Source organism: Aythya ferina (genome assembly GCF_964211825.1).
Source record: "Aythya ferina genome assembly, chromosome: 8".
Classification (NCBI taxonomy): Eukaryota; Metazoa; Chordata; class Aves; order Anseriformes; family Anatidae; genus Aythya; species Aythya ferina.
The window spans coordinates 4,268,840-4,289,969 of record NC_140304.1 but is presented as its reverse complement, the minus strand read 5'-3'; the positions used below and the strand labels follow the sequence as shown (position 1 = coordinate 4,289,969).

The window sequence follows — 21,130 nt, the reverse complement described above, 5'->3', positions numbered from 1 at the left end:
GATAGGATGGGATGGGATGGGAAGGGGAAGGTGCCACAAAGCTCTGGCTGCAGCCAGTAAGGGATCAGCAGTCATGCGTATGCAGGCTGAAACACCTGCACAGCATCCCGGCAGGTGTGGGGTGTACAGGGTTGGTCCAAGGGGAGTTTGGGTCTTTTGCCTTGCTTCTGGGAAATCTTTCACCTGAAACAGAGGAGTAGAATGGCCCTGGGAGCAGTGGTCCTTGGATGGTCAGTATTACAGGGTGGATGTGCTCTGCTTGAGCTCAGTCTGTTAACAGCAGCTCACCTGGCCTCAGCACCCATCAGGGCACAGTGGGGCCAGGTCTGAGGGCAGAACCGAGCTCATCAGCCTTGTACATGTCCCCTCAGCAACTGGGGCCTGAGATTTCTCTAATGCATGGAGTGTCTGGTGCAATTGCTGCTACAACCTTAAAGAGAAAGGAATTAACCTGAACAATTGTTTCCATGGTGAAATGTGTTATTTCGGGATCCTATTTGTGGATCAAAGCTTACAGCCTTTTTTCAGGCAAGCTCCTGTTGATGTCAACGGGAAGTATCCTTGATAAGGTCTGCAGGCCTTCTGTGGATGGGGTAGCGTTGTCATTCCTTTATAGCACATCAATAATGTCTGCAAAGGTTGTCTTGTACCTGTAAGCTTAGCCCTGGGTTGTGGCATTTAGCTTTACCATTCAAGGAAAGAAGCACAAATTGAGTTGTCACAGTTTATTTCCTGTCTTTCCTGCTTTTGGGGAGTATGGGAAACAACTTGCTGTTCTTGTTCAGTCACCAGGTGGTCCCTGGTATTTGGGATGTTGTAGCCAGTGTGATATGGCAATGGAGATGAAGATTCCCACCAGTCCCTTGCCTTTTCCAGCTGTTTTCTCATTTATGCACAAAGGGTATGTCAAGTCCATGCTCTGCACTAAGCAGACAAGCAAACTCTCATAACAAGATGTTAAAAGCAAAAATCTACTTGTCAGTCTCCATGCCTGCAGGCAGGTGTGGAAGGCAAATCTGCAGCCTGACTCCAGATCATTGAAAAAGACTTTCCAGAGCTCCAGCAGGTTGTTAGTGCTGCCATACCAACACGTGGTCTAGTTCTAACCCTGTCTGGAAGGATTTCTGCGGCTTCTGCTCACCTGGGGGGACAGGGGCTCACTGGTACCCTGGGAATGGGGGACAGTGCAGGGGGGTTCCAGGCAGCAGGGGTGGCCAGGAGGGTTGCTGGGAGTGGAGGAGCTGTGAGCAGAGGAGGTCTGTACTTGGCTGTCAGAGCCAAATTCCAGGAAATTATTTGGGTGGGTGGGTGTCTGCTTGTGGTTCCTACCCCACAAAGGTCTAGCCTTTACGTGAAAAAGCCCAAAAATAACAACAAAATCAAAAACCCTCCATTTTTGCTAACCTTGCTTTTGGGTTACTCCAAGTAAAAGAGCAAAAGTTGAGGAGCTGTAGAAAGATTTTGCTACTGCCAAATTATTTCCCAGTTTTTATGGGAATAGGGGTTAATAAGTGATAGCCATTTAGAGTTGCATTTACTGTATCAGCCTCGGTTGTTCTGAGGTCATGAGTCTGGCTTGGAAATCACGAGCACAAACCATTAAAAATGACTGAAGAGTGTTTTGCTTACCTCCATTTCACACACAGATTGCTTCACTCTGCAACAGAGTAAGAGGGTTAGGGTGCTTCGTGGGCAGAACAAACTGAGAAGCTCACACAGTGATTTAACTTCTGAAGCTGACAAAAAGCTGTTATTAATTAGTAGTGCCTAAAAGCCAATTTAGAGTGTAACTGTGAGTCAGGTACAGTAAAACACAAGGTAGTAGCCAACCCCTATTCTACAAATTTTTACTAGAAATATGTGTGTGGTGGGAAGGATGCAAGCTGTGTGCATGCTGTAAGGGCAGGAAGAGTTGTGTTGATTCTCTGGCTTTGTTTCTTACAATTTTGTGAATGTACTGGTAGAGAGAGTTAGGAGGGGGCTTCTATATTATTTGGCCAAAGTGAAGCAATTGTAGGAAAAAATGCACGTGTATTCCTAAAGAGGGTGACTGTGTGGTGGGGGATGGGAAACATAGTCAGCATGGGACAAGGATAAGCCATTGTGTAAGTGGCCATCTCATCTATATGGTCTCCTAAACAAAAATGTGTTGGTGGTAAAAGATTCAGAAAATGCCTCCTGTCCATTTCAATCAAGATAGTTTTACAAGAAAGTGGGGTGATGCATGACTTATGAATATTGTCTATGTGGATCTATGTGTAGTATCTGCACTAATGCTGACAGCTCTTTTTAACCAACTTCAAGCAATCTCTGTAACAGAAAAGTGTCATTGAAATATGTTAGCATAAAACATAAAGCTGTTTCTGCTTTGCTTCAGCAAAACCAATTGAGTTTATGGAAAAATGTAAAGTACTAAAGAAGTCAGGGAACTAGATGATAAAACTCATAGATCTAGAGCATAGGCTTCTTCTGACTCATCTGGAATAAGATTTTAGGAAGAGAGATTTATACTTGCTTTGATGAAAAGAAAACTTGGCTATTTGTGCATGCCCCTGGGGATTTCAGGTGGAGTTTTAAAAGCTCACCTTGATGCAAAACCTTATCCTTGCTAAAGAAGTGTTGATGGAGCTTCTTCAAGTGAAGAAAGAGACCATAGCTCCTTCCACCTGTCAGGCAGAGAGCAGCTGCCACAGTTAATAGAAACATTATTTGAAAAGATTTTCCAGCTTAACCTAGCGTGTTGGCAAAGATGCGCTGTATAGAGGTAGACTGCAGGTCCTTGCCTCTTTATCCAGGTGCTCTCTTCCCTCTGGAGCAAAGTCTGCCTGTATTCCCAGGCTTTGGTAAGCACTGGGCACAGGCAATGACTGTGGTTTTGCTGCTTCCATAGGAACAGAAAGCACAATACATAAACAGACCTGTGCTATATCGCTGGATAAACCCCCTTGCAAAAGCAGGATGAAACAATTTGGGGAAGGATTAGAACTGGCTGAGAGCCAGCAGGTCCGTGGCTGCACAGCCCCACTGGCCAGACAACGGCACGGGGCACTCTGTAGCACCAAGTACAGCCAGAGGCTGCACCAGGAGCAGCAGTTGCAGTTACTGTTGCTTGATAGCCCAAGGAAACCTGCTTTCTCCTGGCTGCCATACCATTTCTCTACAGAAAGGCCATTTCTGGGGCTTTGTGCATGGACCAGGATTAACGCTTTCTTACTATATGGATAGATTACATGGTTTTGTTTTGTTTTGCCCAGTGAGCATGGAATAGATGATGTGAGCTCATCACATTAAAACAGTAATCCTCTTCTGGAGAAAGAGTGGCATATGGGAACTGGGCTCTGCTCTGAGGAGCTGACAGATGATTTTTGTTCTGCTTTGCATGCCATATCAGAATTCAGAAATGCACCAGTGTGCATGTGTGTGTATTTCCAGTCCCTCAGGAAAATGTCTGGTTGGGGGAATTTGCTGTGTGGACTGAATTCACGTATTACTCCATAAGTAAATCTGCCCTGTGTAAGGGAGAGAACATATTGCTCATTTTACAGTCATTCATTTCAATGATTGTTGCGGTCGTGACAGATAATTTTTAAAAAATACTTCATCAATCTGCTTTCTAATCTTTGGTGCAACTGCTTTAATACAGTCTGTTACTTGGAAGATACAAAGTGGTGGCTCCCAGGTCAAGATCCATGTGAGACAAAAAAGCAGTATCTTTTCTAGCATCCTAACAAAGTATCCTGCATATACACCTGGTAAATGTGATGGAAAGGAAAAATGATAGGAGGATATAACAGAGGTGGATAGCTGAATGATAGCAAGGGCATTCCTTTAATTATTAGCATTTGCACTAGCTTCTAGCAAGTGCAAGATTATTCTTTCCTTATTTTATTTTATTTTATTTTTTCATAATAGGGCAAAGTCTTCCTCTTTGACCCATCTGTAGCTCTGATGTGTGCAGCACAGAGCAGTCTTGGATAGATGGTGGCATGTGACAGCACTGGCAGATCCGTAGTGGAACAACTTCAAAATATACAAAAGATCCACAGTGCAGATGGGAGAGTTAAATTCTACTTTGATTTATAATTGCATCAAGCAATTGTTTCTCTACCAAGCTTAATAATCTCCTGTTGCTGTAAAGCTCTGTTTTCTAAAGTCTTTTCTTTGACTACTAGATATAGGTCACAGCTCTGAAGTAGCAGATGACTGAAGGATTTCTGTCTTCTGTGCTGCCTTTTACACTGTGGTGTTTGGTCTAGAAAATGAATTTTCTATGTTTTGCATGAGTCATGCTAGGATTATTTTTCTGAATCTACCACTTTAAATACCACCTATGAACACATCTATATAGCATTTTGCATACATAAGTGCCTATGCTTTCTGGCCTTGGGCCAGTTTTGGTTTAGAAGCTGTGTGGCTGTGGAAAATAATACTGAACTGTGGTTTGTATGATCTGCTTCCCCTTGTGTCAGATTTAGCAGTGGGCTGAGCAGTTATGTGGCTTTTAGTGAAGCTGCCTTCTGGCTGGCTGTTGCAGAATATGGGAAAATGAGTTTATGTACAACATGTCCAATATGCTTTTATTCTAATGCTGACAATAGCATTAGAATAATGCTTGGTTACCCGTGTATATCTGGCTTTAGGATCTTGTTATAGGCCCTGATGGTATGAAAAAGACAGAATGTGAAAATCCTAGCCGGCTTCTGAGGTACCAGTGGTTCTTAAAAGCAATTTTGTTTATATATCAATAAAGCACAGATCTCTATTTTTATGCAGTGACCTTCTGCCACAGATATTTTGCTTGACCCTGGGCAAGTTGCTTATAATCAGCTAATTAAACATCAGCCATTTGGTGCATGAGCTGAGGCAGAGGTCAAGTGGGAGACTGCAACGATGCAATTAACAATAGTACCCACAGGTCTAAATGGAAATGCAGAGGTTCCAGCAGCAATCCTTGTTGTCCTACAGATCTATGAAATAATATGTCAGTAAGGTGCTGATATACATTTGACATTTTGAGGATTACTGCTACTGTAGCCTGCTGATATTAATCCAGCCTGTCCTGACCTCTATATATATTTGTATGTAACCTTAGTTTTGCCATTTCCTGTCATGTTTTTCCAACTTAAGTAACATCCTTCTCAAAAATGTTTTTCTTGAAGTAGTATGCATAAACACAACATTACAGTAGATGTTAATGAAAAATGTATGCTTCAAATTCTGCGAACAAGATGCATGCATGCCTTGGAGAAGAAAATGTAGCAAGTGAATGGTATAAACAAGATTGTGACTTATTCATAGGAGGTAACAGGAAAAGTGTCTAGAACACTGAAATATTTATTTCCAGAGCGTTCTTAGGTGTTCCAAGTTCACAAGAGACAAGAATATTTGATTTTTGCAATATCAAAGTCCAATTTTAATTTTCCTATGAGAACGTCATTTATTTTGAAAGGCTGTAATTAAAGTGCTGTTGGTTGTCAAGGGCATAAATCAGGTGGCCTCAGCACTGAAGAAAACTCCTGTCCTCCACCATTAAATACTCATTTTCAGTTACTTATTAAACCCAAGTCATAAAAATCTATCTTACATGTATGCATGCTATAAATATGTTTTTATATACATATGAGGTCTTAAGGCTTAGATGCAAAGTGATAATTGAATGAAAGTATGTCAGCTAAAAATGGCTGCAATTTCACAGTAGCACTCAGTATGTATTAACATTAACTATTGATACTATATAGAACCAGAAGACTCTACCAGAGAAATAATAAAGGAAAACCATGAAATGCATCTTTTCTTTTTAATTTGTGTAACATTTTCCATGAAAATATTCTACAACATCAATCTGCAGAGAAACTCATTATCAATAAATGTTATGCGGAAATAACACTGCACAGGAATCCGTCTATCATGTTATACAGCAGAAAGTGAAAAACTTGCTCTATGAATAAGTTGAGTAGAAATTGCAAGCTTATAAAAACTAGTTGAATATTCAGGGAGAGAACATTCTTTATGAAGTGAACACTTGGGCAAAAATAAAAGCCTGTACCATCATTCTGTATCTTGGTAATGTAATATGAGACTGAAGAGCTGTCAGGTGGCTTTCAGCCCCATTGTGGTTATGCTTAGAAAGGTGCTGAAATCAGCCATCACTGAATTTCATGTGGAAGTTTGTTAACATCAGGGGAATGTAGACACGAGTAGTCGACAGGTGTTCATCATAGAAAAGGGAATGTAATTGAGTAATTATTCATTGTAATATATAAAGATGTAACTATACATTTTGCATTATTATTAGTGAAAATAACTGAGGATTTTGCACTTGATGTTACAAAATTATGTCTACCAATGATTATATAGTGCTGTCAGAGCAGAGTTATGCTGAATAGGCATGCTTCTTAGACATACCCCGGTATTCTGGATAGTTTTGAGCACAGAACATTACGTGATAGTGGCAGAAAGACCGAACTGTTGCTGGATCACCAAACAGTTAAAGCTATAGTGGTCAATCTTTTTCCAATGACAAAATTACAATTTTTGCAAATTGTAATCCTGTTGTGGTATGATAGAGTCTACTGAACATATATTCTATCATCTGTCTGCACACATTCAGGAGCTGCAGTGCTTCCCAGGAGCATGCATTTAGCACACTACTTCCCATGTGCAGTAGGTGTAGTCTTATGAACCACGGTTGTGCACACAGTTATTTGAATATGTTCTGGTTTCTATCCATTACCAATGAATGCAGGCCTAATGCAGCCAATTAAACATTCTCTTTACATCAAAGAATTTTGCTCTGTGTGACAAGTTCATTGCCTGTAGAAACTTCTGCACTTCTGAAAGAAATACATTGCTGGGATTCAGAGTATACATGTAAATCCTGAGTAGGAGTGTTACACACTTGTACCAGCTATTCCAAACAACATAAACCCATTTTTTTTTCTGCCAGTTTGATTTTTCTAATACAGCTGCTACTCCCTTTGAAACCAAAAGGAATGTTTTTCAAGACGTAGGTATGGCTGCCTGCTATGTCATTGACTACTGATATTTTGGTATCTGAAATGATATAATTATGCTCTTTTTTCTCTTTTTATTTCCCCCTATTATTCATATTATTTATTACTCTATTATTTCAAAGATTTTAGGTAAAAAGCAACAAATAAGGCTTTAAATAAAAGGGCAGTTGCATATAGTTACCAAAATATCACTGGGTAGTTAGAAATTAGTTTCTACTACTGTTCTAATAAAAAATAGTATTTTACATTTGTAGAGGACAAAAAATGGAGTGGTTGATATGCATTCAAAATTATTCAAGTTCAAATGCAGTGGTTCTAAGGCAGTTCTGAAGAACATCTGGCTGACATTGTTCGAGTTAAACAGGTTCTAGTGGAACCTGTAATCTAGCTCCAGGAATTTGGCTTTGGCATTTTTTTGAAGTCAAAATGCCCTTTTGCTGACCTGAACATGGCCCACTCCCCTCTGTGGGCAGACTAATATCAAGCTTTGCTCTCTATTTCCATGTATAAACTTGCCCTTGTAGAATTATGCTTATGCAGGGAAGCACACAAGCACATACCATATATACAGTTTATTCTTACCCCAAATGTGATTACAGTGGAAATACTAAACAGTTACAATAATTGTTGAATCGGTTGAAAATGTTGAATTGCATAACAGCTGAAATTCTCTGCAACATAGCAATTACTCTCAGCCTGCTGAAGTCAACTGGAAGTGAAAGACTTTAGCAGCAACTTCACTGAGCTTGCTTTCCATTTTAGTTGAGCAGAGAACTCTGATGCTTCATGTTCAGTATCAAGATTATTATGATTATTCATTTAAAATACTGTTTTAGCTTATCATGGAAATAAACACCTCATAATTTATTATATTTAACCATAAAATATTCCTATTTTGTTACTGAGGAAATGAAATATGAAAGACTGACCTTTAAAAGCCTTAATTTTGCTGAAATACCTCATTTTATTGGACATACCTGGCCTAGCTAGGCTGGTAAGAGTTCAATATGGATTCACCGATCTTGACAGAAGATTTCTCTTTATGGCTTCTTATTTGGAGAATAGGAATACAGTATTTCAGTTATGAGACTTACTTTGTGCCAGTACAAAATACAACTGTCTTTAAAGCTCATGAAGGAAAAAAGTCCTATTTTCCTCAACATAGTTACACAATCAGATTTTGTAAGCTGTGTCACGGTAACTTGTCTGAAGTGAAACTGCCCTGGTATCTTCTGAGTCTTGCCAGTCTCTTACACCACTGGACCACACTTCCATTTCTTCTTGTTCCAAAAGCTAATAAAACACAGACCAAATGAATTAGCTTAATAACTGAAGGGAAATTATCATAAGTAATGATAACAACAATAATGAGAAGATATGCATCATGTAAGGTGGTGACTTGCCTTGGTGCAATTCTTCATTTTCTCTGGCTGGAATATCCTGAACACATTCAAACCATTACGACTTTTTCACTGAGATTTGGAGATTGCAATAATTAGGTGTAACACACAAAAAATCGATATGCTTGTTTGTTACCTGAGTGATGTAGGCCATATTCTGCTTACAGGTGTGCCTGTACAATATGTGCTTGAGAGTTAAATAGGTGTCATTTTCTATGATTATACTCATTCAATAACTTGTTTTTCAAAATACATTCAAATACTTAGCTCCTCCAAGTAAATAGACTGCTTTGATAAATAGATATTTTTGTACATGCTTGGGATCATTGCATATTAGGATGTATAATTTCTAAGTTGTCAATTCTGCATCAAAATTCAGTCTGTCCTTTAATACATATCTACAAAAATCTGCTGATTTTTCAGATAGCATTTGGGAGTAGGCAGTTATTGCTGATGGTCCCAGATCCAGTCCCCAGTGACCTAACAGCTCGTTAGGTTTGTGAAAGATAGGATGATTTTGCAACAGGGCAAAGCAGAAGTTGAGGCTGTGTATCTGCTTGAACTGTGTGCAGTTCACAGCATGGCAGTAAGTTCTTGTTCTGTATAGCTGCTCCAGTAAACACCAATGGTAGGGTAAAAAGAAATGAAGAGCAGAGAGTTAGACATATCTGGTGACTTAATGAATGATTTTAGCTTCACATTCATCCATTTAGCTTGGTGGTTGGTTGGGTGGTTGTTCCTGAATTTGACAAAGTCTAGAAAGAAAATGGCTACATATAAAATCTGGGAAGATTATGGCTGAAAGTGTTATCTAATGTAAGGTGAAGTAGTCTGAAGTGCACCTCTACTTTGTTGCCTGCATCAGTTCCCTGTGGAAGCATTCAGTAGTGCCAAGCACTTGAGGTGACCAAAAAGCCATAAATTCTGCAGACTTATGCCTGCCCCTCTTTCTTGTGGGCTGGCCAGTGGAGAGTTTTCCTGCTGGCAATATATCTCTGCAGTCATCCCTCCACCTACTGACATGTCTCCAGACAGAAGCCTGACATCCTGATGGCTTCTGTATGATCAGAGAACTGCAAGAAAGCCCAAATGAGGGAAAAGGCTTTGCTCATATGACTTGAGAGAAGTTAGCCTTTCTCATAAATTTTGTAGGTGTATATACCAAACATAACATCTGCATTGATTATATAGGGCCTGCATCATTTCAATGAGTTGTAACCTTTGCCCAAGTGGAAGTATTGAAGTCAGATTCTGCTGATGTTATGCTCTATTCTTTCTGGAAAGATACCAAACTATTTAATTTGTATAGATGGCCAATACTATATAAATGCAGACATAGGCACAGATACATACTGCCAGAAGAATTGCTGTATTACATATTTGCAGGAAAAAAACCACACAGGTCAAAGTCATCGCCTTTTGCATCTCATATTTGAACTGTAAGAGAAAAAACCTTACCCAATGCAGAATTAAATGAATTATGAGACATCTACTGGCTCTACTAGTCTCCCTACAGTGTGGTACTTGCATAGTTATAAATAATTATGTGCATTTCTGTAATATAAACCCACAATAATTTGTTTTGTTTGTGCAGCTCATATACTGTATATTGGTGTCTGCCTGTAGCCTGGCTAGATAAGTGAATGTATTTGCAGGGGTTTTTTTTGTTTTGTTTTGTTTTTTCTTCTGTTGACCTCTGATCAACAGATCTCTGATTATGATGAAAAAAAATATTCCTGTTCTGAAGTTAGAAAAGTTTTTCAAGACAAAGTCTCTCAATAGTTTTAAATAATTCAACTTTGATAACTTCAATAATTTTGTAAATTGTCATTGTACTTTAATAATTCAATAACACAAACTGATGTTTTCCACCTTTTTCTCAAGATCCAGATCTGTGTGTATTATAGTCCTTTCAATTAATGTTTTATCCATAAATTCATCAATGACTTAGTCATTCAGATTGGATTTAAATTTATACTTCGTTCGCTTCATAGCTGAAGTTTAGCAGTTTGAATATCATAGTGCCCCAGCAACTTGGAATAAATCAATTTTCCCAAGTTCTCTGTAGTCTAATAAACTTAGTGCTAAATTAAATCACTTTGACTCACTTTCTTCACCAGGTAGAATAGCTCAAAATGTCTCTATATCCTCAAAAATCTCAGAAAAAAAAATCTTTTCTAACTTAGATATTTGAATCGTGGCTTAGAGGAGGCTTTCCAGCCATCTGTATATCTGTATCCAAATGGGAACAGATGAAAAATCAAGAAGCCTTAATTCTATTCCCACCAGATCTAGAATGGAACTTAAATTGATCATAGATATACACAAATAAGTTGCAAATAAGAGCAATGTCTACATACAGGAATGTTCTATAGTGTGACAACAAACACATCCAGATTGAAAGTGCAGACAGGTGCCTGAAAGAAACAGATGTGTGATAGAGATGTTGCTGATTCTGTTTCTGTTGCTTTCTGTTACCAGACTCTTGTCCTGCAGTGAATTTCTAGAATAAATTCAATTATTCCACGTGAATGGCCCCTTAAAACAGTAAGAATTCTTTATTTTCAGGCCACTCAGTCATTATTTTATTTCTAGTGAGTAGTGGGAGTAAAATGGAGGTTACAGCTTTGATTAATCTGAATGAATGAATGCCTCATCCAAGCTGACAGGCTTGCTGGAGGCTTCAGCCTGCAGAATGTAAACTCCCTTCTGCCTGATTTCTCATGCAGTTTAGTAGGGCTTGCATGCAGTAAGTGATTTTGGAACTTGGACCTGATGTCTTTTGGTATCAAGGAGTTCTATCATAAGGAAGTGTAAGGTGTACCCATTTTACCAAACATTAGCTGTGTGAGGAGGATAGATACATGGGCAAGTTCATCTGAATTGATTTGGAAGGTAGGATGCCATGCAGCCCAGCACATTTCAGTGGCCATTGCCAGAATCTACAACAGGTTAGAAGCTACTATTGAAAAATATGAAAGAAAATAAGCAAATGGCTGCCATGGATAGACTGTCCAAGTCAGCTGTCATTTTACTGTGAAGCAAGGAACTGTGCATTGCCTGATGCAACAGATCATTGTAGATTGATAGAGCCCTTAGTGGTTTGCTTTGGTAAAAAGTGTTATTGAGCTACAAAACTTATTTCATCTGAAAACTTGTAAATCCATGAAAAGCAGGCCATTCCTTCTGTGACATATTACTTAAAAAATCTCACAACATTTTAAATACTGGGACCTCAAATTAGTGTGCATCTTAATTAGGTATCAGAAATGTAAAAATCTCCATTCCCACCATGGACAAATGGATATCACCCTGCAGAATTTTCAGCATTACTCTTCAACTTCACTGAAATATAATTGTTTATATATTTAATCTATATAAAATGAAAAAGCAAACTGTTGGATTTTGAAAGAAGCAAAGGCTTTACAAGTATTTTCTTAATTCCAAATTAATTCAAATATACAATAGTGAAGTTTGCTTTATCTTCCCCAAGAGTCCATTTATGTTGATGGAGGGATTTATTTGTTTGGGATTTAAAGGACTCTGATAACAGAACATCAATATCAGCACTTATTTGGTAGAATGCAATTTTCATGAATTTTTCATTACTATTATTTGCCTTCCTGCCCTGGCAGAATGCTTTCCAGATGCAGATTCTAATGACAAATAGGGAACTGTGACCAATGAAAAATTACATGCCTAAAAAGAGGGGAAATATACGAAGGAGTCGATATTTTTATTACTGCTTGATACTTCATTTTACTGTTTTTTGAATGGGCTCATATAATTCTCTAATGGCAATAATTTATTTGTATATTTTTTTCTGCATCTAATACACCCCTTTGGCTACAGAAAAGATTACCATTTTTATGTAAAATTTTACATTTAATTGATAACAATTAAATAAGAGTGTGGGACTGTTTCCCTTCATTCCAATTGGAATTAAGTTCAGATAGTCTGACCTACTATTAGAAGATCCTAAGGATTAAGAATTTCTCTGTAGAAGAAGTAAGGCAAGCAATCAACAAAAAATCAACAAAACTTTCATTTACATGCATGCCACTTGATGAATATGCTGATGAACATATCACTATCTTGGATACCAGATGGAAAATGTTTATGACTTTTAAATATGATCAGCAAGTTTATTTATGGTGCAAAAGCAAAATTTAGAGCAATAACAGCACCTATCATCATAATTAAACCAGGTTAAAATGCTACATTTTTAATCAGTGGTGTCAAGATTATGACCGCTCTTAAGAGGATGGAAGGTAATAGCACCTTCACAGGGATCAAAGTGTATATATTAATTTGTTAATGGATCCATTGCTGAACCAGTGAATATTGATATGTCTTGGGAGATAGATGTAAGGTTTGGAAATTTGAAGAAGGTACTTAAAATGGATGTGAAGCCTTGGAAGCAGGTGTCACTACAGCATGTGTCCTTTTCTTGCTACACTTTTCTGTATGTTTCCCTTTATTTTATGCTCTCCACATGCTTGCACGTCTTCTGTTGATCTCTCTTTTGTATCACTGGTCCATTGTTCTTGCTACTTAATTGTCCCAGTTCTATCACTCCCTTTTTCTACGTGTTGTCTTTCTTTTCTTCTGCCTTCATGTTTTGTTCACTCCCCCTACCTAGGTTGTGTTTTGTTGTTTTTTTTTTTTTTTTTTCTTTTTTTCTTCCCTGTCCTCCCTCATCCTTTTTTCTCATCCTGCATTTTCACTCTTCCATTTTAATCTTCTCACCCTCTTTTATTTACCTTCACCATGTGTATTTCCAAGCTCCTTTCTTCACAGTGCTCCATTTCTTTGCTTTTTCTTGTCATGCTTTCTCCTGGGTATTGTGGCCAGTAAGCCTTGCTTACAGCAACTAGTTAATTGAGGCAGTAAGCAGAATCCAGGTGACTCAGCTCTGAAGTGAGGAGCAATACGACACCTTTCTCTTCATTTGTGTCTGTTCTCTGTGCTCATCGAACCCCTCTAATTATTACCTGTACTGGTCATCGTCAACAGTGTGGCACCGTTTTCCTGTTTTGCCTGCAGAAGTGGCACTGGGGAGCTGTCCAAGGTAGGGAAGCTGAGCCTGTCCCATCCTGTCCTGGCCTGTCCCGTCCCATCCTGTTCTGTTCTTCTGTCTCTTTCCTTCTCAGTTTCTTTGCTTCGAGCTTTTCAGAAAACTGACTGTAGATGTAGACAAGAAGCTTCTCACTTCTCTTCTCCTAGTAACTCTGCTGTGGTCTGTGGCAAAGTATTTGTTGATCTGTGACCACCTGATAGAATCCAGGATAGCAGTGTGTAGATGCTGTAGTCAGTAGTATACTTGCAGTGCAGGTGGGTCAGACACCACTTCAGCCAAAGACAAGGAGCCAAGGAGAAAGCAGTGTCTGTTTGGCAGAAAAAAACATCCAGTTTCTACAAGGAGATGGAATTACACCCAGATCAACAGTGTCCTGCTTCCCTAGTTGCTTGCCTAGCTAAATTTGTCAGATATTCAGATATACTTTCTTCTTATCCAGTTCATACCATCCAGTTTGATTGTTTTCAAGTGTTTGGGAAAATACATTTAAAATGTTCTTCTCTGTATTGCTATCAATATTAGGAACTGACACCTAAGTACTCTTTTTCCAGTCTGTTGACCTAGCTTTTCATTTAGAATGTATGTAATGGATATCTGGTGTAAGTCATCAAAGACGTGGTGAGAGACATTGACAGGTACAAAGGATCAACATTTACCTCTCCTTGCACCAAACAATACTTTGTTTTCATAGGCATTCTCAACTAAGTAATCGTATTTCTTGCCTAGAATATTTTCATAATCTGTTTTAGGAAGTAATATCTCTACACAGAAGATTATAGAAAGTTTGTTGATTTTTTTAGTGTGCTTAATTTGTACATTTGAGAATTCTTTGTGTGCAGTCATCTTTTTTCTCCAGTGACTCAGTTTTCCCACTTGTTTGTGCAACTGTTTCCAAGAGTAGTTGAAGAGGAACTAGTTCTGAAACTCAGAAAAATGTGACCATAAAACCAACAGAACATGCCTCAAAAAGCAGGAGGGTGTCATTGGCACAGTGTATAAAACTTCGTTGTTTCTTTCCTTAACTTTGTCCCATGATGGTTTTTTAGATCTATCGTAAGTTCTCCATGCTGATTTATTTATTTATTTTAAATGGCACAATGTCCTATTTAGTCTCAGGAGATGATACAAGGGTTATATAAACAATAATTCAATAATTCAATTAACCCATAATTAAATTCAGTACTGTGAGATTATCAGAAGGAAGTATCTTGTTGTTGTAACTCTAATCTTTTAAGATGCTGAGTGCATACAATTTCTAACAAGGCTGATAGGAGTTAGAATCTTTCAGGAACTTCTGAAGGGGTTGGAGACCTGTAACAAATACTAACAACATTTCCCTCCCTATACTGATTACAGACTCTCTATTACAGACTGAGCCTTCTTCCCAGAGGTACTATGGTGATCTTCTACTATCCCAAGAATTTTTAGAATCAAGTGTGATAACAAGAGGTTTACTGCTTGCTCCATCAAACCTTTTAAAGTCTCACTGTCACAAAACAGCAGTAAAGCAATTTTTTGCTACTTCTGTGTCTCAAGAAGAACATCCGTATAGGATGGATGTTCCTATATATTCCTTCGTATAGGAAGAGAGAAGAATCCCCACATAGCTCTTTAGATGCAAATTGCATAGGTTTTCAGATTGCTCCTGCTACCACAAAATCTAAAGTTAGTAGGTTACGTTGTAGAAAAATGAAAGGAGAGGGCATTTTTGAGTGATTTCCTACTCTTCTTAAGAGAAGAGTTGCAATTACATGTAGATACAGAGCAGAAACATGCAGAATTTTGCCACATCTCATATAATGTGACATGCATTAATTTTGCATTAAATGCAAAAATTAAAAGGAATTATTCATAGCTGTTTCTCACCCCTACCTTCTCCCACTTCCTTCAAATAACCTACTCAACCTCTTGATAAGGAAATGCTACTTTAATGCCAGCTTTATCTAGAATGGATTTTACAATAATCAGCATAGCCAGACAACATAATTCCCCTCAATAGTTGCCCTATAAGAATGGTTGAAAAACAGCAGAAATCATTTGTCCTCACTTCCAACCCTGAGTGCTTAACCTTGGATGGGAGAGTCATGCTGAGCTCTTTCCTCCAATGAACCCTCACCTGCAATTAAAATGCAGCAGATTGTATTACTTACTCATTTATACCTGGTAACATCAATACCTTCAAATTATATTGAGCTGCCTCCCGTGCAGTGCTGTTTGCCTTTTGCAGGTTTGTGAGAGAGTTATTGATGGGAGAAAAACCCAAGCACTTGCTCTGCACAAGTGCTCAGCAGGGTGTATGTGGAAATGGTGATTAGTGCTCAGCTGTGCTCTCTGCTGAGTCTGTCTCATCTTGGCTCCCAGCTGGTCTTGCTCGACTGTGTTACAACTTCCATGGCTAAATGGCCCCAGGAAAGCAAAAATGAAGCTTATGTACCCATGTGTTTTGGCTTTGGTCCTTTGACTAGTTACATTATGTCATCTTCATTGAGATGGCAGAGGTTTCACTGAGATGCCTGAAAGAAATGCTTTCCCCTTGCATCTTCAGTTAGTATTGTACACAAGGTAAAACTCCAGACCCAGCTAAGTTAATGAGATGGCTCCCACTGACTTCAGTCAAACCATGACTTAAGGTATTTCATGGGGACCTGAACTCCTTTGTCTCTCTGAGGAAACAGCTTACAAAATGAGTCTGTGTTCACTCCTTTTAATCTGGAAAAGGAGTGCAAGGGGAAAAAAAGTTAAGCTGCACACCTATAAAGTTTGTATTTGTTTTGTAGTACATACAGAGCAGCTTTGTCTAGAGTTGTCTGAGATTTTTAAAATATATATATTTTTAATATTCATTCTGAAATTTTGATTCATCGTCAAATTTTACTATAATAACATTTATATATCCTCCCCATCCATAATATGGCTTATCTCATTTCAGTACAATATCAAGTCAGATCATTGCTATAAAACCCATATTTGTGAGCAGAAAGAGAAAGAAAAAGTCAAGAGTGGTGTAGCCAGGAGAAATTATTCTGTCTCTGCGCAAATGATGGGAAATTTCATCATAGATCAGACATTATGCAGTACACATGCATAATGCATGTATTTTTCCTCCCATTTTCTCTCAGTCAAGTCTGATTATGATGGGAAACTGGAAAAAATAATGGACAACTGGAAATTGCTAGAATATGCTGCTGTAGCATGTTTTGAATATTATTAAATGAATTAGTTATGCCATCAGAGGGAGAACAGCTGTGTTCTGAGTCAGGAAATAGCTTGATTCTGCCTTCATTTTTATTTTAAGCCAGTGAAACTAGCATAAGACTGAAGTCAATGGATCTAATGAATCTTTCAAAATATCTTCCTGGTAGGAACTGCTCAGAACATCATCAACTTGTGTGCAAAAACCATTTGAACCAAATATTGCTTCCTGGTGTTTCAGAGTAGCTCCTTTTGTCTTCAGTAGGATTTGGGAACACAGTTTAGTGCTTCATTTTGAAGTCTCTCTAAACTATGTATTACAGAAGTAAAAAGTTATCAACTCAGCAAATTTGTAGAGCTCACTAAGTGAAGGAGTTTGAAGTATTCAGGGATATGTGTTGTGGTTAAAGTACAAGAGGTGGCAGACAGAGTAACTTCATTTTATCACTTACAAAAAGTCTGGAAAGAAAAACAGACATTATGAAGTGTCTATGATTTATTTTTTTAATACTATCAGCCCCGCCATAGAGTGATCTCTGTTTAATGAAAAAAGCTGTATGAGGAAGAAGGGTTTCATTGTAAAGCCATATTAAACGTCCTTCAAGGAAGAAGATAGGGGCAATTTTGCTACTTCCCCCATGAGCTGGGTAGTGTATAAGCTGCATTGCTCCTGGATGCCCCGTGGGGACTGTGATCTGTCCATTCTGTCACACTTTGTATGACAATACTCTTCCTTAGCGCTGTATTCTTCAAAGACACTTCAAAGACATCTGAGCACTGATTAATTCTGCCCAAGTTTAGGCACTCAATTCCCAGGATTTCCATATAGTCAAGAGAGAGAGAAAGAATGTGTGTGCATGTGAAAGAGGAATCTCCAGAAGGTGACTTAGGTTTTAGGAGGACTGGATAAACTCCCTGATCTTTGGTGGAATTGAAAGCTGCTAGTGGAGCTATTTCAGTTAAATAATTGAATTTGAATGAACCTAGGCTTTGTTATATATTTTATGCTCTAGGCTATGCCAGGGAAAATGCATCGCAGAGTGTCAGGATTTTGAAAAGAATGCATCTTACGTGTACAGCACTAAACTATGACCACCTGTGAATTGCAGTCTTTAGAACGTGTCTTCTATTAACGTCATTCCAAATTATGTTTGTAGTGGAAAAAGATATATATTAATCTCATAGGAAATATGAACTCATAACCTCATATTTCATGGGATAGTGGCCTCCTTGTTACAGAAGCTTGTGTTGGTATAAGGATCTATCTGCACTCCAGTTGCAAAAGCACACAAGGAATGAGTTCATGGCTCAGCTACAAGTGTTTGCTCTACCATGATAACTGGTAAATTTGGCTCAATGCAGAGACAGTTTTCTTCCTTTCACCAAGATGGAGACTTTTGTTCCCAATAGACTTCACCATGAAAGATCTCGTGTTAAACCTCCAGGTGTTAAGCTGCCTATGTTTTCTCAGTGAGAGCTAGTTACTTGAACTGAACTCTAACATTAAGCTCACAGGCACTAAATCCTGCATTCCATGATGCAAGGTTTCAATGCAGAGCTACGTTTGCACTGAAATATCCAATAAGCTATTAAATTTCTTTCTCAGTAATAGGATAATGAACCCCTTGAAAATGACTAACTTGGTTCTGACAGCTTCCTTTTATTTAAAAAGGAAAAGAAAAATTTGACTCCAGTTATCACAGAAACAAAGCAAACCTAAACGGAAAATCTGCATGATATGGCACTGTGTGTTTTAACACCTCTTGTCTTTCGCTCTAAAATGAGTTTTAAAATGCACATTTTGTGTTTCAAATTGCTGGTGGGGTTATTAAGATAGATATTTTTATTGAGATTACATACTCTTCATTTTAACAGTGCTAAAACACTTTAGCATATGACAGTCTTAAGTCCTAAATGTACTACCTTGTAAAAAGCTGTTATGACTATACTCACTGAAAAACTCATTTGTGTGTGCATAACTCTCTATATACACCTTTCATGGCTACTCCACTTCTCCGTTTTATTTAATAAAAATCAGTCAGAAGATTGGAAAGCACATTTTAAGAATGATGTGTTTCAAATCTTGTTTAATTTAAATAGATTTGTTGAAATAAATGGAACTTTCAGGCAAAAGAGTGAGGAATCCCTGTTTATACTAGGTTAGGAATATCCAAGACTTGGGCCATTCCCTTACCTCCACTCCCATCCCAAGGCTGCATTTTACCCTTTTTGGGCTTTGTTATTTTGGCAAGAAAGTAAAGCTACAGTAGTTGTCTTCTACTTGTAGTCTAAAATAAAAAAGGATAATAATACTAGCCATTGCATAGATGACTGTTAAGAGCAATCCTACTGTTTTTGTTCTGTTCTGAATTGCAGTCTGCCTGCAATTACAGTTGTGAGATTGGGGTGTGTACTGTTTACGTGTTCGTGCTTTACAGCACTAGCTGTACAGTGTTCTATTACATGGGGTATTAGGGCACTTCTCTTTCCCTCTAAATATTTTTACTACTTAGTGAACAAATGAATTTGCCGTACATACCACAAACAGTCATGAGGAGTAAAATCTCATGGTTTTAGATAACCACTCCATCAGGAAAAAAACAAAACAAAACAAGAAAAAAAAAAAAAAAGAAAAAAAAAAAAAAAAAAAAAGAAAAAAAAAAAAAGCAAACCTTAACCTCTAGGGAAATAGTCATACATGGAGTGTTTCTGAGAGTGATTTTTTTTTTTTTTTAATGGGAGGGAAGGTTGTTTTTTACAATAAATACAGAAGAACAAAAATCTCATTGATAACATAAGATATCCAGTATGCAAAGTAGTCTAAATTTTCGTAGGAGTGAAAACGTTTCTTTACGAAGTGGACAATCAATCTTGTAGAGAAATGGCGGAAAGATCTTACAGAATTGAAAGCAGTATGGGATCAGGTACAGACTCTGAATAATTCTTGTGGAGAGTATTTAATTTAGAATAAGAGCTGATCCACGTGCAGTGGCACACTTCAGGCACTACTGTACTGCAGTGAAGGGAGTAATCCCAGCACATGCTCAAAATCAGGCCAGTCTGATTGCTTTTGAATTTCATGTCGGGTTCAATTAAATAGCTGTTTCAAATATTTACACTTCATCGTAGTATTGTCAAGACCTGAAAAGGACGTACCGCTCTTCCATACTGAAGTTTGTTCTGTAGCCTAGAGAGCACTTGGGAAAGAAGATGGGAGCAGAGACTGACATGCAGGCATGTTTTTAAGAATGTATTTAATAAGAGAGAGAACAAGTACTTAATTCTGTTCACTCAAGCAGAACACGTTGTGATATGTCACTAATACAGAGTGCACAGGCACATGAACACAGGCACGCTTCCTGCTCTGCTGTCTGCTTTTTCTGTGGTGGTTGTTTCACAGAATCGAGAAGGACGTGAGCCATTTTATTTCAGTCTCTGCAGCTCCTCAGTGCAGGCACGCCATAAATTTTTTCTGTTAGGAATAATTTTGATCTTCAGAAAAAGGTATGAACAGAAAATATGAAGACTATTCTCCTTTTGGGCAAATTAATATTTTAACCCTAATTTCAAGATAGAGGTTTATATTTCCTGGAACCGAACAAACTCTGCAATTTCCATCTTGTGTGCAGACTGCTGGCAGCACTGCTGGGCACAGGCATCAGTGAGCAGCTGCCTGTGCGCAGGGCTGGAGCCCTCTGCCGAGCACTGAGCTCTTGCAAACGGATCACAGGCAGCGGTCTCCTTTCTGTATTCACCTGCACAATTTTTATCATTTCAGGCTTTGCTCCATTTCTCTTAATTTATTTTCATGGTGTGAGAATGCATCCTTAGTATTTTTAGTTAGCCTCTCATTTTTTGGTAAAATGCAGAGGTCTAGCAGAGAGACAATACCGGCACATCTTACAGAAAGCTCCCATTATGCAAACATGCCTGTAGTTATGCTGGACCAGAAGGAAATTAAGAGATATTCTAGATAATCATATATATTTATTTTTTTTTTTAATGGAGCAGAAAGATGCCTGCACCAGAGCTTACGGTTGCTCAGGAGGATGCACTGTAGAATCAACAGCAGGGTTTAAATTGTGGAGCTCCCACCCATGCAGGGAAGACCACAGAGCTTCAGCCCTAGCTGGTTATGAAAAGAAGCATTACACCAGTAGGATCAGGGTGCTAAAACACAAGCTCGTGTCAAGTGGGTGGATGGGATTTCAGCAAGGCCTCCAGTGCTCCTGATTGTTGATGGTGGCAGCAGCTGGCACACAGAGAGTGATGCTGACAGTCAGGTTCACTTCTGATCCTGGTGTCTGAACGGCAAAACAGGAATTCGGATATAGGAGATAGTAATATATTTTCTTTGGAGTGTAATGGATCTCTAAAAAGTCTGTCAGCAGTGATTTGCATTGCTTCTTCCTTAGCTATGAGGGCTCCTCAGCCATGTGTGCATG

General features: G+C 38.4%; 1 protein-coding gene and 1 long non-coding RNA gene across 3 annotated transcripts in view; one reads left to right on the top strand and one right to left on the bottom strand.

Annotated features, from left to right (window-relative positions):
• PLPPR5 (phospholipid phosphatase related 5) overlaps nucleotides 1-21,130 on the top strand; it is a 286,848-nt gene that overhangs the window by 139,360 nt on the left and 126,358 nt on the right. The gene's annotated exons all lie outside the window — the stretch shown is intronic.
• On the bottom strand, nucleotides 12,555-15,810 carry LOC311440601. Its single transcript, XR_014695479.1, has 2 exons — nucleotides 15,644-15,810; nucleotides 12,555-13,800 (listed from the first exon to the last, which is right to left on the bottom strand). It is a non-coding gene; the product is annotated as an uncharacterized lncRNA (long non-coding RNA).